The sequence below is a fragment of the Mustela nivalis genome, assembly GCF_964662115.1.
Source record: "Mustela nivalis genome assembly, chromosome: 1".
NCBI lineage: Eukaryota > Metazoa > Chordata > Mammalia > Carnivora > Mustelidae > Mustela > Mustela nivalis.
The window spans coordinates 36,020,669-36,046,295 of NC_139020.1; the positions used below are offsets into that span (position 1 = coordinate 36,020,669).

At 35.5% G+C, this 25,627-nt stretch overlaps 1 long non-coding RNA gene across 1 annotated transcript in view; it reads left to right on the forward strand.

Annotated features, from left to right (window-relative positions):
* LOC309857935 overlaps window positions 1–25,627 on the forward strand; it is a 62,297-nt gene that overhangs the window by 33,413 nt on the left and 3,257 nt on the right. The window lies entirely within an intron of this gene.

Genomic DNA, 25,627 nt, shown 5'->3' on the forward strand with positions numbered 1-25,627 from the left:
CTGAACAATAGGATAAACAAACATGAAGTAATATATATTCTTATATTAATATTTATTTTTAATTTTTTTAAAGATTTTATTTATTTATTTGACAGACAGAGATCACAAGTAGGCAGAGACACAAGCAGAGAGGAAGCAGAGAGGAGGAAGCAGGCCCCCTGCTGAGCAGAGAGCCCGATGCAGGGCTCGATCCTAGGACCCTGAGATCATGACCCAAGCCGAAGGCAGAGGATTAACCCACTGAGCCACCCAGGCGCCCCTCATATATTAATATTTAAAACCGTCCTTGCACATTGTTTTCATATTACTTCACTTTTAGGCTACCCTAAGACACGTATGATCAGATTTCCTATACAGTAGGTAGTTCACTTTGAGTTGACAGTTGCATGGCTGACCTATGTTCTAACGACCACAAATTCAACATCACCAGTGCTTTCTGTAACACACGATTACAATATCTAAAAACATTTTAAGGAGGGTACATGTTGGAATGAGCACTGCGTGTTATATACTACTAATGAACACTACAACAAAAACTTATGATGTACTATATGTTGGCTAACTGAACATAATAAATAAATAAATAAATAAATAAATAAATAAATAAATTTTAAGTGTTCATTTTCCCATTTTTTGCACAAATCATTATTTGATCACATGCAGAGGTCCTAAAGTATCATGTTAGGATAAAAAATGTCAGAAAGAAAAACAAATTAAATGAAAAAAATTGGTCTAATTTTTAACTGTAGCTTTGATAAGTGTTTCTATGAATCTTTGTCTCTTCAATGAAACTCACTGATAATATTGTGAAAGCTAATGCTTGTTATTTTAATATATAGATAAGATGAAAGAAATAAATAGTATAGAAGGCTAAGTAAATGGTTGGCTTGGAATGAACTAATGAACCATAGTGCATTTGTAAAGTATATATTTTCTTTCTATTTAACTTGTACAAAATGGTGAATGAAGCATTTAAGAATCAAGATCCATTCACTATATCAACTAGGATAAAATTTTAAACTAATCAAGGTCATGAGCTGCAAATATATGAGGGTCCAGTCTCTTTACCTTTTATAATTATCATTTCAATCAACATCATGGTTTATTAAGAAAAAAAATGTACAAAGAAAAAATAATTTGGATTTACAGATATAATCAAAATTAAAGCCAACTAGATATCACTTGCTCTTTGAATCATACCAGGGATTAGGGGTGCTGATCCCCTGCATAGCTGAAAATTTGCATGTAACTTTTGACTACTGTTGACTGGAAGACTTATCAATAATACACACAGACAATTAACATGTATTTTGTATATGTATTGTATACTGTATTCTTAGAATAAAGTAGAGAAAATAATATATTATTAAAAAATTCATAAGGAGGAAAAATAATTTATATTACTGTAAAAAATCCAGGTATAAGTGAACCCACATTATTCAAACTCTTTATTCAAGCGTTGACTATATTTGAAGAGACACTGTTTTCCTTCATACTTCATCAGATATTTATAAGAATCAGTTCTGATTTCTTAGAGAATGCTTTACTAGATTAACCCCACAGAGTAGGATTTTTTTTAATTTCATGACTATTATTAGTGCATAATTCAGTTGATGTTATGCTTGTATTCACAAGTTACTGTAAGTTTTATAGATACATGTGTATACACATTTACTTAGGATAAGGTCAATTATTTATGTCTTCGAAGATGGTTGTTTCCTGAATTAACATATAAGCTAAACTGACATTTAAAGTTAAGATTGCTAACACTTTTTAAAAATACATTTTATATGGTTAGAGGAACTATCTCTCCCATATGTACACATACACGAAATGACTCTACAAAAGATGCTGATAAAGAAACAATCCTGAAATGAAATTAAGGATGGTACTCTCAGATCCAAGAGCGATGATAAACTGGCACTAGCTCTTGTCCCTTTTCACCATAATCTACTCTGCAGAAACTACAGAAAATATAGCTCAGCATGAGCCCAGGGAACTACAAGTAACTGTGGGAAGTATTTGTAAAGACTAAGGTTCTTTAAACTGGCATAAAAGGAAAAGTATGTGCCAACAGCTAGGGATGTTTGGGGATAGGCTTAATGGAGGGATACAGTGGATGAAAGATTAAATTTCTGCACTTGGAAAAGACATTGTCTTTCCCATTTCCAAAATAAGGTGGAAATAGGCAGCCATAACTCACATCATTAGAAATAAGTTGTATAATATCCAACAGTGCTAAGACTATTCTGGAGAAAGTAGCTGATGAAAACAAGTGTGGACAATTGACTGTGACCTAGCTTCTGCTCTTCTGAATATTCAAATTTTGAGGAGAGTAAGGAGTCTTTTTTTTTTTTTTCCGGTGACACACTTCAAAAAGTTTAAGTGAGATTATGTGATTAAAACAAAACAAAACAAAACAACTAAAGCATTCTTTGTAAATTAAAAAAAAAAAATTACATGAGGATGTGTTTGTAAACTGCGTTGGTCAATAGTTAATCTGTGATCATCTAGAATTATTTAACCATTGTCCCTACAATCTTCTTAACATCACCAGCAGGGAAAAAACTGGGGCCTGAGATTCTGCTCCTACTCCATTACTCTATCAGAGATAGGGTAGCTAAAACCTTTGGGGAACATGAGTTCATAGATCAAAAATAATTAGATACCTGGAATGACATATGATCACAATAAAAATAAGCAGCAAACAAAGCAATATATAAGCAACAAAGCAATGGAACAGAGATGCCAAGGGAAACACATATAATATAATGACATATATATAAGTGGGGTATGTGTGTATGTGTGTGTGTATCCAAATCTGTATATATACACTTATAAATTAGGGGAAGACATTTATTTTATAAAATAAATGAATTAAGTCCAAAATTGGGAAAAGGAAGATATATAGGATGAATAGAGCCAATGGAAAAATTAAAAACAAAAGCTGAAAGAACAATTATAATAACTGTTTCAAAAAATGTCAAATGAGAATAAAAATAAAATGTAAGAGAACAGCTAAGAATCATGAGAACGGTAGAAAGATCATCATATAAATAATAGAAGTTGTAGTACATAGGGAAAAATGATGATAGAAAATGTTTGAAGATATCATGGGAAGAACTGTCTAGAATCAGATCAAGATGAAGATATAAGATTAAAAGTGCTCAACAATGCCAAATAGTATAGAATATAAAAGTGTTTATTAAGACATATTACAGTGAAATTTAAGAAATTAAGAGGGACAAAAAATTCTAAAACCATTCAGAGAAAAAATTCAGATCATAAGTAATAAAAGTCAAGCAATCCTTGATCTAACCTAAAAAAATGTTTCCAATATGTAAGAAGACATTACATTTGAATACACATCCTGTAAAACAGTATCCTACAAAATTGTGATTTATCTATGTATGTGCAATAGAAATAATCCTTTAAGCATTCAAGGCCTCAGAAGTGTCATCACAGGGGAGGCCATAAAAAAACACTCCTGGAGAAAGAACTGAAGCAAGAACAGAAATAAATTCCTCCAAAGCACCACCGGAAGTAACATTTCAATCTTAGACTTACTAATGAGAAAATGAGATACTACCCTATAATAATATACAATAAACATTATTTCATGAAATATTACTATGTAAAACAAAATTAGCTGGTTATAACCAGTACTTTAGATCAATATAACAATTCCCAGGAAATGCAAGAAGTAGGAAGACAAGTTAAATTATACCATTAAGAAGCAATCAACCTATAGAACATGGATATTTGAAAGCCATGGTAACATGATTCCCACTACAAAGCAATGGATAAAAATAGATGAAATTTTTAAAATGAAAAATAAAAATGCCAAATATGAATATGAGCAAAACAAAATAAAACAAAGAACATAGCATATCTGTAGTGGACAAAATAAAATTCAAATAAAAATGGAAAATTTTATACTTCTAAAAGAACAAACAATAATAATGAATATTTCTTTTTATATATATAAAATAAATAACAGAAGACTCAAAAGAAATGAACATATTAGTAAGTATATTTGCAGAAGCCAACTTAAATCATGTCAATAGCTATGATTATATATATTGGTTATTGATGAAAATTCAATAAAAATTGGGGCACTCAGGTAACTCAGTTAAGCATCTGACTCTTGATTTTGGCTCAGGTTATGATAGAGTCCTCCATGGAGCTCCTGGTTTATCAAGGGGTCTGCTTATATTCTGTCTCTCCTCTCTCTCTGCTCCTGCCCCAGCTCTCTTTCTCTCAAATGAATAAAATCTTTTAAAAAGTAAAATAAAATTTAATAAATATAAAAATCAATATCAAAATAAGGAAAACAAATGTTTTAAGCCTAGAAACTAAAGGTACTATTACTACACAATTCTTAGTTTAAAAGATAACTCATGGGGAAAATATATTTAGAACTGCATGAAAACTTGTGCTTATCAAAATTTTTGTAAGTATTAAATACAGCTATTAGAAAAAAGAAAAAAGAAATTAGAAAAAAGAAAAAAAAAAATGAAGTGCTCAATTTGAGAACTTTGGACAAAAAAGCCTGAGAGCAAGCTCAAATGAAAATGAAAATAATAAAGATGAAATGAAATACAGAACAGCAATAAAAACAGCAAATATAACCATACATTTGGTTATTTAGAAATACTATTGATACAGTTTTTCAAAGGTTGACAAATGAAAAGACTAGTACAGATAAAAATCAATATAAAAATTAATAAAGAGGAAATTGATGAGGGAGCAGGAGGCTGGCTGAGGACAAAGCAAAATCTGGCGCCTTGCACCCCCTCTTCACCCGCTCCCCTCCATATGTGTAGCATTCCTCAGGCACCCCTGACTGCCATAAAACAATAAATAGTTAACTTGCAGGGATCACAATCCTGCAGAACAGGAATCTCCCTTGCCCTACAAGATGTCCTAGAGACCTAAACAGGGAGGTTACCTTATCAATAGCACAAATTTCCAGAGGCAAATAACTCTTGGTTCCTGAAGCCCTAATGTCCCCCTCCCACCATAAACTGGAGGAGACTGGGGTAGAAAGGAATGTAAATGATAGCCAGATCATAATGCCCCACCAAGAATCCCCCATTATCTTGATGTTAGTGCTTGACCTAGGGACGACATTAATCAAGCCATAATGTCAAAGACTCCCCCCCGGCACCTTGTAGACCCTCCCTAGCATGTGAGAACTCTGTCGAAATCCCCCATTCCTTCACCACCTCCCCCCAACCGTGGGGTATATAACATGCCCACCTTCACAACCCGGGGCAGCAGCTCTTCCTGCCCACGGGTTCTGTCCCCGTGCTTTAATAAACCACCATTTTGCACCAATGACGTCTTAAGAATTCTTTCTTTAGTCGTCGGCTCCGAACCTCCTCACCACACCGAACCTGACTTAAGGTTCTGGGACTTCATCATTTTTGGCGAGCCAGCCAGGAGATTTGTGAGTCTTTACATTTGGACTCTGAGCTTCGGTGCAAATTGGTGAGTACTTTCTCTCCTTTTCCTGTACTCTCATTCCAGGGCTTTTTCAAGGAGTATGGTCTTATTGGAACACTTGCATGTCAATTGCTCAGGCTGTAATCCTCTAGCCTGTGGCTACTCCACAGGGAGGAGAGCGTCTGCCTTTTGGCTGTAAGCTAGTACCCTGGCCGGAATGGCAATAAGACCCAGAAACTTGATGGCCTCACTTTATTCCTGTTCTTATAGAAAGTTGTCTCTCTTGGGCACGGGACAGCCACCTAAGTCACCAGGACGGCTGCCAATCTTAAGACTCCCGTGTGAGGTTTCCTCCTGATTGATCTAATGTGATCCCCTCCACATGCCCGGTCTAGCCACTTCTGGCCGCGGGACCTCCACTGGGAGCCGGCCGAAACCAGTACCCGATTGAATTAAAACGCAACCGGGGAACGTTTCCTAGGGAAGTTGGCTGTAAGGACCACATGTGTTGGAATGTCGCATAGACCATGATGGATTTCAATCTTTACTGTTTCTCGTCAGTGTCTTCTGCAAACCGCCTAAAGCTATGAAATTGGGTAATTTCCCCTTGCCAAACTTTTCTAGTACTTCCATGGGTTAATATGGCAAAACAGTATGCAATCTTCAGAATATATGATGGCATGGCACAAACGTTTTAGTCCATTCACCAGGCACCCATTGGCAGCCTAGGATGCGATGGGGAAGCGGAGGGACGCCGGCACCCCTTCCAGGGCCTTTAACGGCAGGAATGCCTTCCCAGGGAAGGCAAAACGGTGATCAATAGCGATTTTTGTTGAGGGACGCCTCCGGTCGCTTTTGACACAGGAACCTCTGACATATCCTGCGTGGGACGCTACCCAGGAGTCAGGGGGGATTTGGTAATGGACCTTCTTTACTTTTCTGGAAGCATGGCCTCAGTAGGCTTCTTCAGTTCCCAAGGACTCTACCTTGGGGTGCCTTTTAACCCACTGGAAATAATTTGGATTGCAAAACTTAGGAAAGGACTGAGCTCCTGTAACACTGCATGGCCTCAGTGGGATCTATCAGTTAGATCTCTGCAGGAAAGAGGGCAAATGGACCTAGGACACCTTCACTGCTCATACCTAGGTCTTTATTGCTCTACACCAGGACCCCAGACTAAGGGGCTTTTGCAAAATGTGTTTGCCCAAATGAGTCAGCTAGTAAACTTTCTCCTGACATATTGGATGGAAATTACGTAAATAAGCCTTCTTCTAGTAAACCCAGGTTGCTGGGCCATCCCTAGCAAAGGGGACTCTGGCTTTATTTCTTTCTGTTTCTCTTAATAGATGTGGGGGCTTCTCCCTCACTCACTTCCCGTGTTAATGGCTATAACTGGAGCCAACTGGGTGTTGGTCTAACTCGAGACAGAGACCATAAGGAATATTCCCAAGCAGCTGCCGAAACTCTCTTTGTTTCGGGGAAGTTTCCCTGTGTTCTCTGGCCTGACTTGGACTGCCTAACCCCTTCCCCCTTGCCGGTGGGAAAGCATGGCGTCTGCTCCTCTGTTGGGGCTTATGAGCTCTGAAACCGGGAATCCCTTCTCTGCCTCCTGGCAGCACTTTGTTTCCTCTGTTTTCCCCTTCTGTTTCTGCACCAAGGTGTGTGCAGCCTGCATGACTAGCCTCTAGATCATGCACCACGGCTCCTTCTCTCTTCACTGTCAAGGAGCAAGAAGAACACCCCCACTCCAGATCTTCCCACGCATGTCTCAGGTAAACATTCAAAGTGGAGTGGGCCCAGGTGGAACATAAATCACTATTGGAACTAAGTTAAGTTTGTTGGTTTAATTAAGACCTGTCTTTTAAGTTTACAGCAGTAAATGTGAAGCTTTTATTCTATCAAAGTTTACTGAAGGTCAAATAAGCTTGTGTTATTTGTTAAAATTTGTTAGCAAAGAAATGACTAAACTGATGGTTAATTGTCTGTCTCAAATTTCTAATGGGTAATTGCTGAAGTAGCTTTCAAAGTCTTTGGTAACCTGAAAGTTTTAAAGTTTTGCTTGGATGACAAAAGGAATTAAATTGTGGACATCTAGGTCTTAACCAAACAGGATAAAATGCTAAGTCGTTAATTTCTGGATGTAGGTTTGTGCTTTTGACTTCTTACTGCAAAGAAACTAAGAGTATTTAAATCTGCTGGTAAACTTGTTTGCCACTTAACTGATTCATAAATTGCCACCTGAAGAATTCTGTTGTAACAGTTCACAATTGGTTAATAACTAAAGGTGTTTCTAAGAATACAAAGTTCTGCTTAGTGTAACTAAGACTGATGGAAATAAAGGGAAACTCTGTATGTAGGAAAGTAGGAGATATGTAAGAAAGATTTAAGGAATGGGAATACATTTTGTTGAAGGTAAAAGAAGGTAATTTTGTGCTAAATGAGATGGTTGTTTGGAAGGAAATGGCTTGGGACAAAACCTGAATGCAAAGGAAAGTTGTAGAAGGTTTGTGAAGGGAAATCTTCAGAAAAGGAATTTTAGCCTGGTCAAGAATGGATTAAGATTGAAATGAATGGGTTTTAAAGGTACATTGGTACAAGACTGAAATTCTCTGTTCAAAAGGACAATGTTTTCTTAGATCAATTGATCTGCTGTTAAGAAAATGTAAATGGTTTTCTCTTTGCCTGCCCAGAAAAACGAGTTTCTATGTTCAGTTTTATCAGGTGTTTAACATCCCTAATTATATTTAGGCATGTGCTTTAAAACTTTCTAAGATTTTAGCAAATGTTGACAAGATTTAAATCGTAAATCTCTTTAACTCAGGCTTTTCCTTGGTATGTGAAGTTGCTCATGAAGTACTACTGAACCAGTGATAAACCTTGGGTTACATTTGGGAAAATGCTATAACTATTCTAGAGATTCTACGCACTTCCTAAAGTTTTAACGTTTTGAGAGATCATCGCTTGATACTGTAATTATGGAAATGTTATGTATCACAGAAATAATCTGATTTCCTTGCAGCTAAATTGTAAACTCCCGTGTCTCTTTAGCTCTAACCATATCCATTCTGAGTTTTTGTCATTTATAATTGTTTTAATTCTCTTGTAAAATGAGTTTTATCTTCAAAGAGATTCCTATAAAGGACTTTCAGGACAAATACAGATATTTGATCTGCTTGAAAATCCTAAAACTGAAATGGGTAAGAATTTCCAGAACTGACTAAAGCCGCATTCACCAGAATTAGTAACATGGGACTAAATGAACTAAAAGATTATAGTGTTGTGTCCCTTAATGTTTTGTCTTTAAACATTGCCGGTTCTCTCTACTGTTTGCTCTTACAGACTAGGGATACTCCCTCCTAGTTATCTGTAACTTATAGAGATGTAAAAGTGCTCAAAGCATTCACCTTCTCTCTCTATCTGAACCCTCTGAAACCAAAAGGTCTTAGTAAGTATTCTTTCTTCATGACAATCAGTCATTTGCATAAGTTCAATAAGAATCTGTTCTCCTTGTAACAGGAAAGAATTGGAAACTGGTTATTTTACCAAGGCTTTGACTGGGATGTCATATTTGAAAAGACTCAGATATGACCAGACAGCTTTAAGGAACTAAGGTTGACTTTATGAAACCTGGAGCCATAAAGCCCCTTGGGACTGTTGGCCTGATACCTTGCTTACAGAGTTCCCAGCAGCCCCACCAGGTGAGTAAAGAATGTCACTCCTTGGTAGGTGCAGTCTCGGGAAGAGGAATTCGCCCAAAGGCATTGCAGGCATGCCTCATGGCAAGTACAGGGCTTGGCTTCTGGCCTGGAGAGGCTACTAAAAGTTCAACCTAGAGATTCCTTATACAAAGTTCCAGCAAAGCAGATTCTAAAAGATCTATTGATCACAGTCACTGTTCTTGCTGAGCTTATGTAAATAATTAGGCCAAGTTTGTTAACACTGGACTTGTTTCACAAGTGAATTAGTCCTGATTTGGCTATCTCTGGAAATGAGGGTTATTTTAGAGAGAAAAATTATGTTTTAATAACACACCTTTATGGATGTTGAATTCTAGATTTGATTGTCTTTAAATGTTTACCTAAGCTATACAATTTGAGGTAAACTTCAGAGAAGTTATACAATAGCTTCTTTAGTCGATCTTACTGTTTTGTGGGGATATTAGCAGACCCCACAGCACATGATTAAACAACTGGAATAATGAAATTGCCTAAAAGCCAACCTATCACACTCCATAGGATTAACTATGGACTTGCGGAGATAATGGATGATCCCACTTTCTTTATGAATGGATTGAATGCTGCATGGGGAACTCCCCTTATCTCTTGACAAGTTTTCTCACTTGCCAGTGATCCTCTGTAATCAGGATATTATTAAGGCTGGACCACTCAAAGGTCTTCTTATTGGTTTCACCCCTTTGTCATATTTATCCTAGAGGCCACCTCTGTTGAGGTGCAATTGCAAATAGATGCTTTAGCTAAGCATAGAACAGCCCTCATAAAAGGAGCCTCAAAGCTCACTATGGGACAGTCCTTGACTGTAATGATGTCACATCAGGTCCAGATTTGTCTTAGAAGCCAAAGGCCACCAATGGATGATGGAGGCCAACTTATTAAATACTGGGCTACACTAACAGATATGCCAGAAATAATACTTAAAACTTGTCATACTTTAAACCTAGTTACCTGTATGCCTGAACCTGACCACTGTACTTCTTTCTCTATAGAGCAAAAATGTTCAAAAGTTATTGATCTTGCTTACTCTATTTGTCCAGATTTAAGATGCCCCTGTTAAAAATACGAATGACAGTTGGTTTTCTGATGACAGTAGTTTTCATAGAAAAAAATAAGAAAAGCGAGGCATGCCATAGTGCTCACTAGCACTTTGCAATTGCCAAAGTCTAAGAATTAACATTTATACTGACTCCAAATATGCTTTCCTGGTACTACATGCCCATGGAGCTATTTGGAAGGAAAGGGGATTGCTATCAAGCCATAACTCCCCAATCCAATATGGGCCTAAGTTCCAAAACCCTCCTCATCGCTATACTAAGGATGGCATATATCAAATCTGGGACACACACCTGTGGCTCACACCCACGATTGGATGGCTCAGTCAAAAGGCAGTTTTATGCTGGGAACAAAAGAATCATATGTAGGATACTTGGACAAATAACACACAGTATCGAGGATGGCTATCATTAGAAATGTGTTCCCAAATAATAGTACTCCAGGCTACTGAATGTTTTGCTACTGATTGGGTAAGGTGACCTGGCATTAGATGGCCAGCTCCAAATGGAACCCACTGGATATGTGGAACTAACCTGTGGGCCTGGCTTCCTCCAGGGTGGATAGGTCACTGTACTTTAGGATTTGCCTGGATTCATGGGCGCATTACTAAAACCATTACAACTCCAGCTAATCTCCCCAACTTGAAACAAAGATGGACACAATCTGTTTTTAAATGGTATGATCACTTAGCATCCATTTTTGTTCCATCTGCGGGACTAGAGGATGTCATGTGGCATGTAGAAGCCCTTAATAAATATACTACAAAGGCACTCAATGATTCACTAAATAGCATCTCCCAGCTTAATACCGAAGTGTCACAGATATGCAAGGCAGTCCTACAAAATAGGATGGCCTTGGTTGTCCTGACAGCAGCCCAGGGTGGCACATGTGCAATTATCAAGACAGAATGTTGCGTATACATCCCAGACTATCACAAAAATGTCACAGGAATAATAAAGGATATTAATACACAGATTAAGGCCCTACAAGATCCCTCTCTCTCTCTCAGTAAATGGTTAAGTTCCTAATTTGAAGGAGGACTATGGCCAAATCTCCTTTTTGGGCTTCTTATTCTTATCGCCTTATTAATCTTAATATGTTGCTTTGTTCCATGTTTCTCTACTTGGTGCCGAGACTCCATTGCTACAATGACTATACCACGACAGACGATCATTGTCACGCGCGAGGACGCCTCTTCACTGTCAGCGCTGGATTCAGCTGCCTCCACCTTTTGTAACTCCCTTATACGTTCCTACCCTGACCAATATTGACCCAAGCAGGTAGGGACAGCTCTACGCCCCTATTCAGCACGAAGAAGTTACAGAAGATGAGACCTTCCACCTTCAACCACCTTAAAGATTTAAGGGTCAAAATTGTTCAGGGGGGAATGATGAGGGAGCAGGAGGCTGGCTGAGGACAAAGCAAAATCTGGCGCCTTGCACCCCCTCTTCACCCGCTCCCCTCCATATGTGTAGCATTCCTCAGGCACCCCTGACTGCCATAAAACAATAAATAGTTAACTTGCAGGGATCACAATCCTGCAGAACAGGAATCTCCCTTGCCCTACAAGATGTCCTAGAGACCTAAACAGGGAGGTTACCTTATCAATAGCACAAATTTCCAGAGGCAAATAACTCTTGGTTCCTGAAGCCCTAATGTCCCCCTCCCACCATAAACTGGAGGAGACTGGGGTAGAAAGGAATGTAAATGATAGCCAGATCATAATGCCCCACCAAGAATCCCCCATTATCTTGATGTTAGTGCTTGACCTAGGGACGACATTAATCAAGCCATAATGTCAAAGACTCCCCCCCGGCACCTTGTAGACCCTCCCTAGCATGTGAGAACTCTGTCGAAATCCCCCATTCCTTCACCACCTCCCCCCAACCGTGGGGTATATAACATGCCCACCTTCACAACCCGGGGCAGCAGCTCTTCCTGCCCACGGGTTCTGTCCCCGTGCTTTAATAAACCACCATTTTGCACCAATGACGTCTTAAGAATTCTTTCTTTAGTCGTCGGCTCCGAACCTCCTCACCACACCGAACCTGACTTAAGGTTCTGGGACTTCATCAGAAATCATTAGATAACAAAAGGTACTTAAAATATTAAAATAATATGATAGTTATTAGGTATAAAATATTCATAAAGCTGCACTATATTAAAACTGAACAATTAAGAAACAAAAAATGTAGGCATTTCAATGATTATTAAAGAAAGAGAAATTGTATCTTCTTTCTATATTTCTGTCTTCTTCCAAAAAGAAAGAAAAGAAGTTCAAGTCCTAGATAATTTTACAAAGAAGGTCTTTTGAACTTCTAAGGAACACGTTATTTTTCTCTTAAATGATCTCACAGAAAATATAAACTGGAAGGCTCTTTATTTCACTTTTAAATCAAACAGTACCTAGACCATAAAGCTAGGAAAAGAAACAATAAAAGAACCTAATTCAGTTATGTGAAAACCCTAAATAAAGTATTAGCTAACTGAATCCAATGATGCTTTATGGGGCACCTGGGTGGCTCAGTGGGTTGGGCCTCTGCCTTTGGCGAGGTCATAGTTTCAGGGTCTTGCAATCCAGCCCCACCTCCAGCTCTCTGCTTAGCAAAGAGCCTGCATCCCCCTCCCCCTTGCCTGCCTCTCTGCCTACTTGTGATATCTCTCTCTGTCAAATATGTAAATAAAATCTTTATCATGCTTAGCGAAATAAGTCAAGCAGAGAAAGACAACTATCATATGATCTCCCTGATATGAGGAATTGGTGATGCAACATGGAGGCTTAAGTGGGTAGGAGAAGATTAAAATGAAACAAGATGGGATTGGGAGGGAGACAAACCATAAGTGACTCTTAATCTCACAAAACAAACTGAGGGTTGCTGGGGGGAGGGGGTTTGGGAGAAGGGGGTGGGATTATGGACATGGGGGAGGGTATGTGCTTTGGTGAGTGCTGTGAAGTGTGTAAATCTGGTGATTCACAGACCTGTACCCCTGGGGATAAAAATATATGTTTATAAAAAATAAAAAATTTAAAAAAAATCTTTAAAAAATAAAATAATGTTTTATGTTTAACTACATTAATAGACTATGAGGAAAATTATAAAAAATTTTCTCAGAAGAAGGATTAATATTTGATGAGGTCAAAAACCTCAACTATGATTTTTATGAGACTGACACACTACCTACTGCACTAATGAGGCACCTTCAACTATGATTTTTTAATAAAACAGCTCAGTAATCTAAGGACCAAAGGGAAATTACTTAGAATAGGCAGCACTTTTAAAAATCTGTAGTAACTATTATTCTTAAAGAAGATGCCCTATAAACATTCCTTTTTTTTTTTTAAGATTTTATTATTTATTATTTGAGAGAGACAGAGAGATTAGCAGAATGAGTGGGAGGAGGGGCAGAGGGAAAGGGAGAAGCAAACTCCCTGCTGAGCAGGGACCCCAATGCGGGGCTCAATCCCAGGACCCCAGGATCATGACCTGAGCTGAAGGCAGATGCTTAACAACTGAGCCACCCAGGCACGCCACAAATGTTCCCTTTAAATATCAGGGACATAACCAAGAAAAACAAAGTAAGTAATATAGATACATATATGAAGAAAAATAAGGTATTATCATTTAAAGATGATTAAACTATTTATGTACAAATTACAATATGAAATTAGTATCAGTGTTTTCAGTACTTTTAATGCAAGATCAATTACAATATGTGTTTGAATATCAACTACAAAAATCATTAACATTTCTCCCAAAAAATAAAAAATAACTTATATAATTAAAAGTAATATATACCAATATGAAGAGCAACAACTATACAATATCTAAATATCAAGCTTAAAGTATAAATTTATCTTTTTTTAAGATTTTATTTTTATTTATTTCTTTGATAGCAAAAGAGAGATTACGAGTAGGTACAGAGGTCGGCAGAGATAGAGAGGGAAGCAGGCTCCCCCTGAGCAGAAAGCTCAGTGCAGGGAAAGATCCTAGGACCCTGAGATCATGACCCGAGTGAAAGCCACCCCTTAAAGTATTAATTTAAAATAAAGTTTAAGGGGCACCTGGGTGGCTCAGTCATTAAGCATCTGCCGTGGACTCAGATCCTGATCCCAGCATCCTGGGATCGGCCCCCGCATCGAGCTCCCTGCTTGGTGGAAAACCTGCTTCTCCCTTTCCCACTCCCCTTGTTTGTGATCCCTCTCTTACTGTGTCTCTCTCTGTCAATTAAAAAAGTAAAATCTTTAAAAAATAATAAAAAATAAAGTTTAATATGTCCCTATAGTGGACATATTAGTCATATATTAGTGAAAAAATATAAATTGAACTTTAATAAGAGAATGAATCCAAATTCTTGGATAGAACTTAAAATGATAAAGATGTTAATTTTCTCCAAGTTTTCCATAAATTCATTGCAATTCCAGTAAGTATTTCAGCTTGATTTTTAAATAACTCAACTTAAATATTTTGATATTTTCTTAAAAGAATACATTTCCATGAAGAGCTATCTCCACATGGAAAAAATGATTTATTTATAAACAATAAAAAAAGTATACAATGCACATACTCAAAAGTCCCAAAACAAAAATGATAAGACATGGAATTGATGCATCTAAATAAATCAAATGTAAAGAATTTCTGTCTAAAAAACATCTTTGTTGATAAAAATTAAACATATGCATCCTGATTTAAAAGAAATGAGTAATTCTTTATATTTTTAAAATAACTGAATTTTATTGGTTATAAGTGCAATAGGATTGTTATAAAAATCAAAACTATACAGTAGGTAAGGATATAGAAATAAAGACATTCTTAACCAGCCACTCCCTCCTTCCCTAAAATATACCTAAACTTTATTAAGATCTCACTATGGTCCAGACAGAATTTAAAAGTCATAATTAACAGTTGAATGTTCATTTCCTAGACATTTTCTGTATATACACATTCACAGCCAATACAGAAACATTAATTTTTTTTAAAGATTTTATTTATTTATTTGACAGAGAGAGATCACAAGCAGGCAGAGAGAGAGGAGGAAGCAGGCTCCCTGCTGAGCAGAGAGCCCCATGCGGGCCTTGATCCCAGGACCCTGAGATCATGACCTGAGCCGAAGGCAGCGGCTTAACCCACTGAGCCACCCAGGCACCTGAGAAACAGAGAAACATTAAATTTAAAAGTTTTACAAAATGCAAAATTTTTTACAAAATTAAAATTTTTGCAAAACTTTCTTCTTTTTTACTTAATAATATAGAATTGTCATGTTTTGTATAATTCATACATACCTACCTTACTCACTTTAATAACTACATATTATTCCACATTTTATGTTTTTATATATCTAATAAGTCCTACTAATGAATACACACGTCTATGCTTATGCACATATAAATATATCAATATAAATTAACATAATTATATTATATTGATATACCATAGTCATATGATTATTATAATATATAACTGTATACTAATTATTGCATAATAGTTACCATGTATATACTAATAGGTATGTGAATGGTAGTGACAGTCGTTTGTACAGTACTAAGTTCTGCAGATACAGAAAACTTCGGCTTTATAAATGTAATGTATTTATTTTGTAGTGATAATATGTTCATATCTTACCTGTGTTACTAAAAAATAAATAGTAAGGAATGAGTTCATTGAAAGAGATTACTGTAGCAGCAGGAATTTATTTGTTTTCAAATTCAGGTCATAGTCCCATTAATTAATTTATTTATTTTAATTGGTTTCTCTTGAACTGGAGGATTTTCAGCTGCTATCTATATCATTTCAGGTTTCATATATTCAAAATACCCATCATTTTTTTAAGGGCCACTATTACTCTTGATGTTTCAATCAGTCTGTATTCAAATATCTATTATGTTGCCATTTCAAAATTAAAACTGAAATTTTAGTTGATGAAATTAAATGTTTTGTATGCTTTGAGAAGTTTTTAATATCTCTATTATATAAGTCATGAAATAAATCTGCCTGTTTTATAATTTTTTTTAGATTTCATTAAAGTTTTATTTTATTTTCATGTAATGTTAGGTGTTTACAACTTTGCCATAATCAACTTAAGGATAAGATTATCATGAATCGTTTTGTTGACTAGAAAGAAGAAGTAATGTTTGAGTTGGAGCTGATCATTTAAATGACCTAAACCAAGTTTTTATGATTTTTCTTATCCACACAATTTTGTAATTTTGTAATTGGTAGACTATAATTACAGAAAAATTACATTCACCAAGCCAGGGTAGTGCACTCTTAAATCATGCAGTATTCACCAATCAGATAATCTGAAATTCCTAAAAAAATTAACTGAACATATGATGACAAGCCCTACTAGGAATTTTAATTTCTTTAAGGCTTAACTGTTACTGTTTGCATTACAGGATGTCTTTTAGCGAGATTTCCAAAACAGTACTTTAACCACAGCAATGGTTTCACAGGTTTAATTATATATCAGAACTCACCAAATGTATGATTTACATATTTTTAATTTATTATTCATCAAATAAAGCTTTAAAATTTATATGTGACAAATAATAAATAGAATATTTGATAATTTAATAGAATAATTTAAAAGAAGCAATATGAATCGAATATGAACCAAAACTATTATGATGAACATCTGAAATTTTGTTGCTAACATTTTTTAAGTTTTTTTTTTTTTTTTTAACTTCTTTTTATTTCTGGTTTCTTTTTTTTTTTTTAACTTTTATTTTTTATAAACATATATTTTTATCCCCAGGGGTACAGGTCTGTGAATCACCAGGTTTACACACTTCACAGCACTCACCAAAGCACATACCCCCCCAATGTCCATAATCCCACCCCCTTCTCCCAAACCCCCTCCCCCCAGCAACCCTCAGTTTGTTTTGTGAGATTAAGAGTCAAAATAGAACTGCCCTATGACCCAGCAATTGCACTATTGGGTATTTACCCTAAAGATACAAATGTAGTGATCCAAAGGGGCACATGCACCCGAATGTTTATAGCAGCAATGTCCACAATAGCCAAACTATGGAAAGAACCTAGATGTCCATCCACAGATGAATGGATCACGAAGATGTGGTATATATACACAATGGAATACTATGCAGCCATCAAAAGAAATGAAATCTTGCCATTTGCGACAACATGGATGGAACTAGAGCGTATCATGCTTAGCGAAATAAGTCAAGCATTTTTTAAGTTTTTATTTAAATTCTATTTTGTTAACTTACAGTATAATAATAGTTTCAGGTTTACAATACAGTGACTCATCAAAACCCAGTGCTCATCACAAGTGTTGTCCTTAATCCCCATCACCTATTTAACACATACACTTACCCACTTGTTTTCTACAGTTAAGGGTCTGTTTCCTGAATTTGCTTCTCTCTCTCTCTTTTTTTCCCCTTTGTTCATTTGTCTTGTTTCTTAAATTCCACATATGGGTGAAATCACACGCTATTTGTTTTTCTCTGACTGACATACTTCATTTAGCATAATACTCTCTAGCTTCATCCATGCTGCTGCAAATGGCAAGGTTTTGTTCTTTACGGTTGAGTAATATTCTATTCCATATATATACAACATTTTCTTTATCTCTTCATCATAAATATGTGCACACTAATAAAGTTTAAGTTAATGATCTTATTAAGTCCTTAGAACTTGAACTGGTAGTTCAGGAGAAATCTATGATGATAACTACCACAAGCATTAGATAAACACACAACTTAAAAGGATAGAATAAAGGAAAGAACTTATAACTGCTCTCAGTAAGAAGATGAAAGTGAACATCCACTGAAGGGACATAGGCTTAGAAGTTAAAAATTTTTCAAAAAATGTTACTTTCTAATTTTTCATTCCCTATTTTCTTTGAGAACTAATGATTTGTCTTCAAAAATAAGAATAAAAAAAAAATCATATACATGGCCCACAGTGATTGGAAGGAAGTCAATCTGGGTAAAGGCAACACCTAGCTATTCTAAAGTGCTGTGTAGATCTTATATTACCAAAGTTCTCTGCTCCACTACTCCAACTCTTCTTTGATGAATGAACCACCAAACATCATAACTGATTATTTGACAATATAGGATGTTATCTCAGCTGAAAGACTCGTCAATGAAACACACATTCCTAAGATGCAAGTAATAGATTCTGGGAGTGACAAGCCTCTATTAATATGAAATGTCATGAAAATCTGAGAAATTCAAACTTATAGGATTTTAAAATTCCCCTGCATTTTTTTTTTTTTAATTTCCATGCAGTGACTATCATATACTCTTAAAATGTTGTGACCAAACACAAAATGAAATCTCTTCTGGTCCACATTTAGATTTCTATTAGCTTTTATATGATTGACACAGCATCTTATCAAATCAACTGTGTCCAGGGTAATTAGGAGATGATTGGCAGTGAATAAAATTAACTGTATAAATGGCAGAAATAGGGGTAAAATGGGGACAGACGGGAGAGAGCATATGACACACATCTCTAATACTCTAATAGCAATATTTCCATCACTGATAAGGGACTACTCTTTAAACTAACTCCATAATTGCATATGGTTCCTATAAAGAAAAAATAATCAAAAAATAATCAAAAAAGTAAAAGCTGCGTCCTTAATGGCATAAATAATTTTATCAGAGTCTGGAGCTCAAATGCAGTTTCAATTCTTCCAGAATTTGAAGATGGTCACTCAATTACATATGTGGACAATTACGTTGTTATGTGATATAATGTCTGCTAGGAATAAATATATATATTTGATTGTTAAGTATATACACACACATACATGCATATATACACATATGACTTCTGAGTGTTTTACATTATAACCATTAATTATTTCTGAATGGAAATACATATTTTAGTTAGCCTGCCCTTATTCCACCGTTGTACTGATTATATATTGGATGGCTAGAAACGTAGTTTGTTTTTTTATCTTAAATTTCTGAGTCAAGAGAAACACATTTTAGATACACTATAGACCACCTGCTGACATCACCTGCTGATGATGAAACCTGAATGATGAAACCTGAATACACACCCAGACCACAACATAAAGCTGTGTTTTCTTTTTTTTTCGCCCATCCTCATTTTTATTTTTGAGACATCTTATGCCAACTTTTTGCTATTAATGCTTTTTTAAAGACATATCATTATTTTTATTTACATATAATGTATTATTTGCCTCATGGTACAGGTCTGTGTATCATCAGGCTTACACATTTCACAGCACTCACCATAGCACTTTTGTGTCTTTTTCTTGTAAGTTATGAGTGAATATGTCTTACCTTTGGTGACCAGAAGGGTAAAATTTTCAGAAAATAATTCAGATTTCCTTCTGTTCAAACACAACAGGATTATACTCCCCTCCCTCTTTGAAGGTAGGTGAAATCATATGACTAATTTGATTTGACACACGATCAAAGGGATGTATGTCTCTCCTGGACAGAAGATTTAAGAATGAATGAAAAAGTCCATAGGTCTCCTGTATCTGTTGTCTCTTGTGGGCATATACATCAAGATGGGGGTCTTTGGCAGCCCAGACCCTTGTTAATTACTATCAGACAAGCTTGTCTCCAACTCAACCCACTAATTTGCAAAGGACAAGGAATATGACTGAAATATAAACCCTTCTTACACTCATGAAGATTTTTTTTTTTTTTGCTTTTGCCAGTATTTTAGCATAACCCAACTTAACCAAACTGATGTATCTTTCCTAATGATGCTTCTCCAAACCATCTAAACAAGGCAAAATGTGAAAAAAAAAAAAGACAAAAAAACAGTTTCATCTTGCGGATAACAGAGTGTAATAAACAGTGAAATCACTAAGTAAGAGTAACAGAGGCATAACTGTAACCAGAAATAATTATTAGTAGTAAATTAATTTATTATAATATAAATGATAATGCAGTAATTAAAATTCTGGCGTCTGCAAAGCAGAGACAGCAAGATTCACTAAATAGAGCAGATAGCCCAGTAACACAGCTGGTATATATAGGAATTTTATACTTGTAGAAGATGCCATGACACACTTTTACAGAAAAGGTAAATTATAAATATAGCTAATGCTAGCAAAGTATTTAGGAAAAAAACGCTTAAATTTCTTGTCTCACAGACAAACAAAAATAAATTCTATTTTGCTCAAATAAACAAACATTTAAAAACCTTCAACATTAAAAGTAAGTGTGGGTGCATATCTAATTTCAACATAAGGAACTTCATTGTAAGTGAAAGACAACAGAAAAAGACAGACATAATGGAATAAAACTAATTACATAATTTTTGAAACATATGTATGTCAAAAATGAAAGGATAACAAAACTGGAAAGAAAGAAAATAACCGCAACATATAAGAAAGATAAAGATAGGTAAGATTGGGAAAAAAAGAAAAAAAAAAAAAAAGCTAAGGACCTAAATAGGGAATTTCTGAAGAAATGCTTCTTTATATGGGAGATGGTGGGGGTGAGGAGCCTTTCCTTACTGAAACAAACAAACAAACAAACAAAACAAGTAAAATGATGATCTTTGACTTTTATATATTAAAAAGTATTTGATAGACATGGAAAATTGCTTCATGTAAAAGTATGCTTAAAGAAAACATATTACCATATCTTGGAAAAAGGGAAGTGGTTTATATAATTTATTTAATAAGTAAACATACTTAATTCTGGCAGGAAATACGGAGCATTATCTCCTGGTTACCTGTATGGTATGGCTGTAACATGTATTTTCTTTCTCATTTACTAATTAAATAACATATTTATAATTTTTAAAATTTCAAAGAAGTTTCTCTCAGTTAATTCTTATAATTTCTATCATGGTATGTTTTAAGATGTTCATTGGTCAAACAAACCTCTTTTGTTCAGATGAACCTATAGCATTAGCATGCCTGTTTGAGAAATGGATATAGAAAAAACCTCCAACTATGCAAAAGCTTCTCTGCTTGACTGATTTTTCAGGAAACAGCAAAAATATCTGATTGGTTTTCTAAAGTGCATCATCCTCCCCCTTTTATACTATGAATATCAATAAAACACTAAAATATCTTCATATATATCTTCATATATCTTCATATACACACTAAAATATCTTCATATGTATTCATATATCTTCATATAAACACTAAAATATCTTCATATATATCTTCATTTATATATTATATGAAGATATTTTAGTGTTGTATATATATCATATTATATATATCATATTTTATATATATCATATTACATATGAGATATAGTTATATCATACTTACTAAATACCCAAGAGAATCAAGTGGCTCAAATCATAAAATATAGATTCCTGAATATTTGAAATATTTAAAATACAAATAAGTAAATATCATCCTGTTTTCTAGCCCAAAATTGATATTATAAAACAAAGAAAAATTTTATCTTTTTTTTATTTTTGTATTTTGTTTTTACAATAAGTAAAATCATACCATAATCCAAAGAGGCTTTTAAAAACATTATAGTTTCTTGCATTTCTTTCCTTTAGAAAATGTTATCTCCTGACTCATCTATATGAAGTAAAGTTCATAATTTTAAGCTATGTCTAATTCTACAACACCTATCAAATGACCTATGACCACTATGGGGAAAATGTAAGGATTTCTCATCATCCAACACTAATGAATACAATTTGTATTTCCTAAAGTATATTTCTTTTGGATATTTGTATTTCTCCTTGAACATTTCCATCTTAATTTGTTTGGGAGTACCTTCTCATATACTGCTAGAACAGAAAGGTCTGGACTCTGTGTGCTGCAGCTCAATACTGGCTTAAAAATTTTGTGATCCTAGGCAAGTTGTTCTTTTATTTTGTTTTGTTTTGTGAAATGTTTTTCATATGTAAAATAAAGATAATATAAGCTCAACACTTAAGTAATGTTTCTCTTCCTTTGCCTCTCTCCCCCACTAGTCTATAAAACTTCTCTCCTCTAAGGGCAGAGACCCTTCTCATTCACTGCAGGATACTATCCTAGCTTCCTTCCTGATCACAGGCCCTCTGTAGCTGGGGTGGAATGTACAGGGTGTGTCCTGGCATCTCACATCTCCCTCTCCTCTAAGCAGAGTTGGAGGAATATTCTGAGATGCCTTAAGGAACTGCACATCCTGGGCAGCATAGCCAAGGCATGCTAAGCAGATGAGCTCCCAAATGCCAGGATCCAGAGACAGCCACAGAAACAACCTACAGCAGGATCGAAACCTGAGCATTTGTCTGGGTCCTGTCACCAAATCCCTGTATGTCCTTGGGCAAGTCACCCCATTTACCCTCTGGAGCACTTTAGAACATTCCCTTTGGTATTCAGTATTCCCATTTATAAAATGGGAAAAGCTGGACAAGAAGAAATTTCTTACTCTCTGACAGTCTACCTTCTCCTCCAGAGAACACAGTCCCCCCAAAACATCATTTAACAGATTATCAAACTGCTGAATTCTTCTGTAAACAGCATCAGAAGAGAGTTTATACCTTAAGAGTTTCTGAACCCCTTGCTTTAAAATCCCTCTTACAATGTCTCTCACCTAAACCATTAAAAAAAAATTATGATCACTACTAAGCATTTTCTGGTTATATTTTTATACATTTCTATGAGTAGACAATCCACTCTATAAATACATTATTTTCATTTATCCATGCTTTATTTTTCTCTCTGTATTTACATGAGGTATTGTTTCTGTGCCCTCTATGAGATTAAAATGAAATGCTACTACTCCTCAAGAGACTTGCTTAGCTTATGAAAAGTCTTACATAAGAGAGATAAATGCTAGTGTCTTCATTCTCAGTTGATTGTGCAAATCACTTTCCTAAAGCTGGGTGGAAAATTGACTTAGTAACGAAAAGCATATAGAATGGATTTTCTCCCTATCTTTTAAGAGAAAATAACTCCAGATTGTTGTTCTCCTTTGAGATTTCAGCCTGTAAAATACTATTCCTTAAACAGAACTTTAAAACCTCCCATTATTAAGAAGGGAGGAGTACTCATAATGTACCTCCAAACTATAAGAATCTTTGCCTAAAAAGTGAAATAGTGGGGGCACCTGGGTGGCTCAGTGGGTTAAAGCCTCTGCCTTCGGTTCAGGTCATGATCTCAGGGTCCTGGGATTGAGCCCCGCATGGGGCTCTCTGCTTGGCGGGGAGCCTGCTTCCCCCTCTCTCCCTACTTGTGATCTCTCTCTGTCAAGTAAATAAATAAAATCTTAAAAAAAAATAAAGAAGTGAAATAGTGAATATGAGCTCTGGAAACTATTTCTTCAATGTCTTTGTCTTAAGAATATAATGCTTTGAAGAAGTATACCTTAAATATGAATAAAATATAAACTATTCAGTTTTTTGTAGGAAACAACTGAAAGATTTATTTGATTTATATGGATGAAATCTAAAAAAGTTTTACTCCATGATTTCAGAAACATTGTTCCTTATATAGATAGATAATAGATAAAAAAACAACACTTTATCTGGACACTGTAATTGTGAAGGATAGAAAATGTCAGGTTCCAAAATACTAATGTCTAGAACAAAGGTAGTGGCTTCTGAAGGAAATATGCCATCTTCATTCATTCATATTTCTGGTGTCATAGTGGGCTTAACTCAGGCAATGGCGAAGGAGATATCTGAACTGCCAATTTTTAACAGCAGCTGAAGACATTTGTGGCACCCTTAAGACACCACGATGAGTATCAATGTGGGAAGCTGGAGCTTCATCCCTGGGAAGATCAAGCCAAAGTGCTACAGCAGACAATGAAGCCAACACAATACTTAACACCCTCAGGACAGGTCTTGGAAGCCAGCAAACATAAAAGCAAAAGCAAACCCAAAAGCCCATATTATCCTACTCTAGTAGAAAACCTTAATGTACCTGTCCTTGAATACTCCAAGCACTTTTGGTCATCACATTTTTTTTTTTTTTTTTAAGAATGAGTATTAGAGAAGGTCCAGAGAGGAAAAAGTAAATAGTGAGAGGATAAAAAAGCTGAATGAACGTAATGTTACTCCAGTGATGGAGAGGGGGGGAAAAAAAAAAAGAGTAAGGCACAATTTAAAAATATAATACTATAAGGCAAATTTTAAAATATAATAATTTAAGGGGCAAATATAAAGGAACACAATAGACAGCCCAGAAATATATCAATGCATACATGGTCATTTCACTTACAACAAAGGAGGAAAAACATGCAACTGGAACAGTCTCTTCAATGAATGGTGCTGGGAAAACTGGATAGCTACATGTAAAAGAATAAAACTGGACCACTATCCTGTATGATGTACAAAAGTTAACTCAAAATGGATTAAAAACTTGAATGTAAGACTTGAAACCATAAAATTCCCAAAAGAAAGCAAAGGTGGTAAGTAAATTGACATTTGATTTAGCAATTTTTTTAACCTAACTCCAAAAGGCAAAAATAAACAAATGGGACTACTACAAACTAAAAAGCTTCCATACAGTAAAGTAAACTATCAATAAAATGAAAAGGCAACCTACTAAATGAGAAACTTTTGTAAATGACATATTTAATAAGATGTTAATACGCAAAACATATAAAAAACTCATGCAACTTGGGGCACCTGGGTGTTTCAGTGGGTTAAAGCCTCTGTCTTCAGCTCAGGTCATGATACCAGGGTCCAGGGATCATGCATCGGGCTCTCTGCTTGGCAAGGAGCCTGCTTTCCCCTTTCTCTCTCTCTGCCTACTTGCAATCTCTGTTGTCAAATAAATAAATAAAAATCTTTAAAAAAAAGCAAAGAAAAAAACAAACAAACAAAAAAACTCATGCAACTCAATAACAAACAAATGAACAAAGAAAACCCATGAACAATCCAATTAAGAAGGGAGCAGAGAACCTGAACAGACATTCTTCCAGGGAGGATATACAGACAGCCAAGAGATCTAGGAAAAGATGCTCAACATCACCAACCATCAGGAAAATGCAAATGAAAACCACAATGAGGTATCAACTCACACATATTAAAATGGCTATTGTCAAAAAGAAAAACAAAAAACAGAAAACAAGTTGCTGGTGAGGATATAAAGAAAGAGGAATGCTTATACACTGGTGGTGGGAAATGTAAATTGCTACAGTCACTGGAAAACAGTATGGAGGTTTCTCAAAATATTAAAAATATTAAAAAAAAATATGATCCAGTAATTCCACTGCTGGTTATTTACCCCCCGCAAAAAAATAAAAACACTAATTTGAAAGATTTTATGTACCCCTATGTTTACTGCAGCATTGTTTGCTATAGCCAAGATATTGACACAACCCAATTTTCCATCAATAGATGAATGGATAAGGAAGATGTGGTGTGTGTGTGTGTATGTGTGTGTGTGTGTGTGTATGTATGTGTGTATGTAGATATGTATGTCATGGCATATTACTCAAAAAGAATGAGATTTTT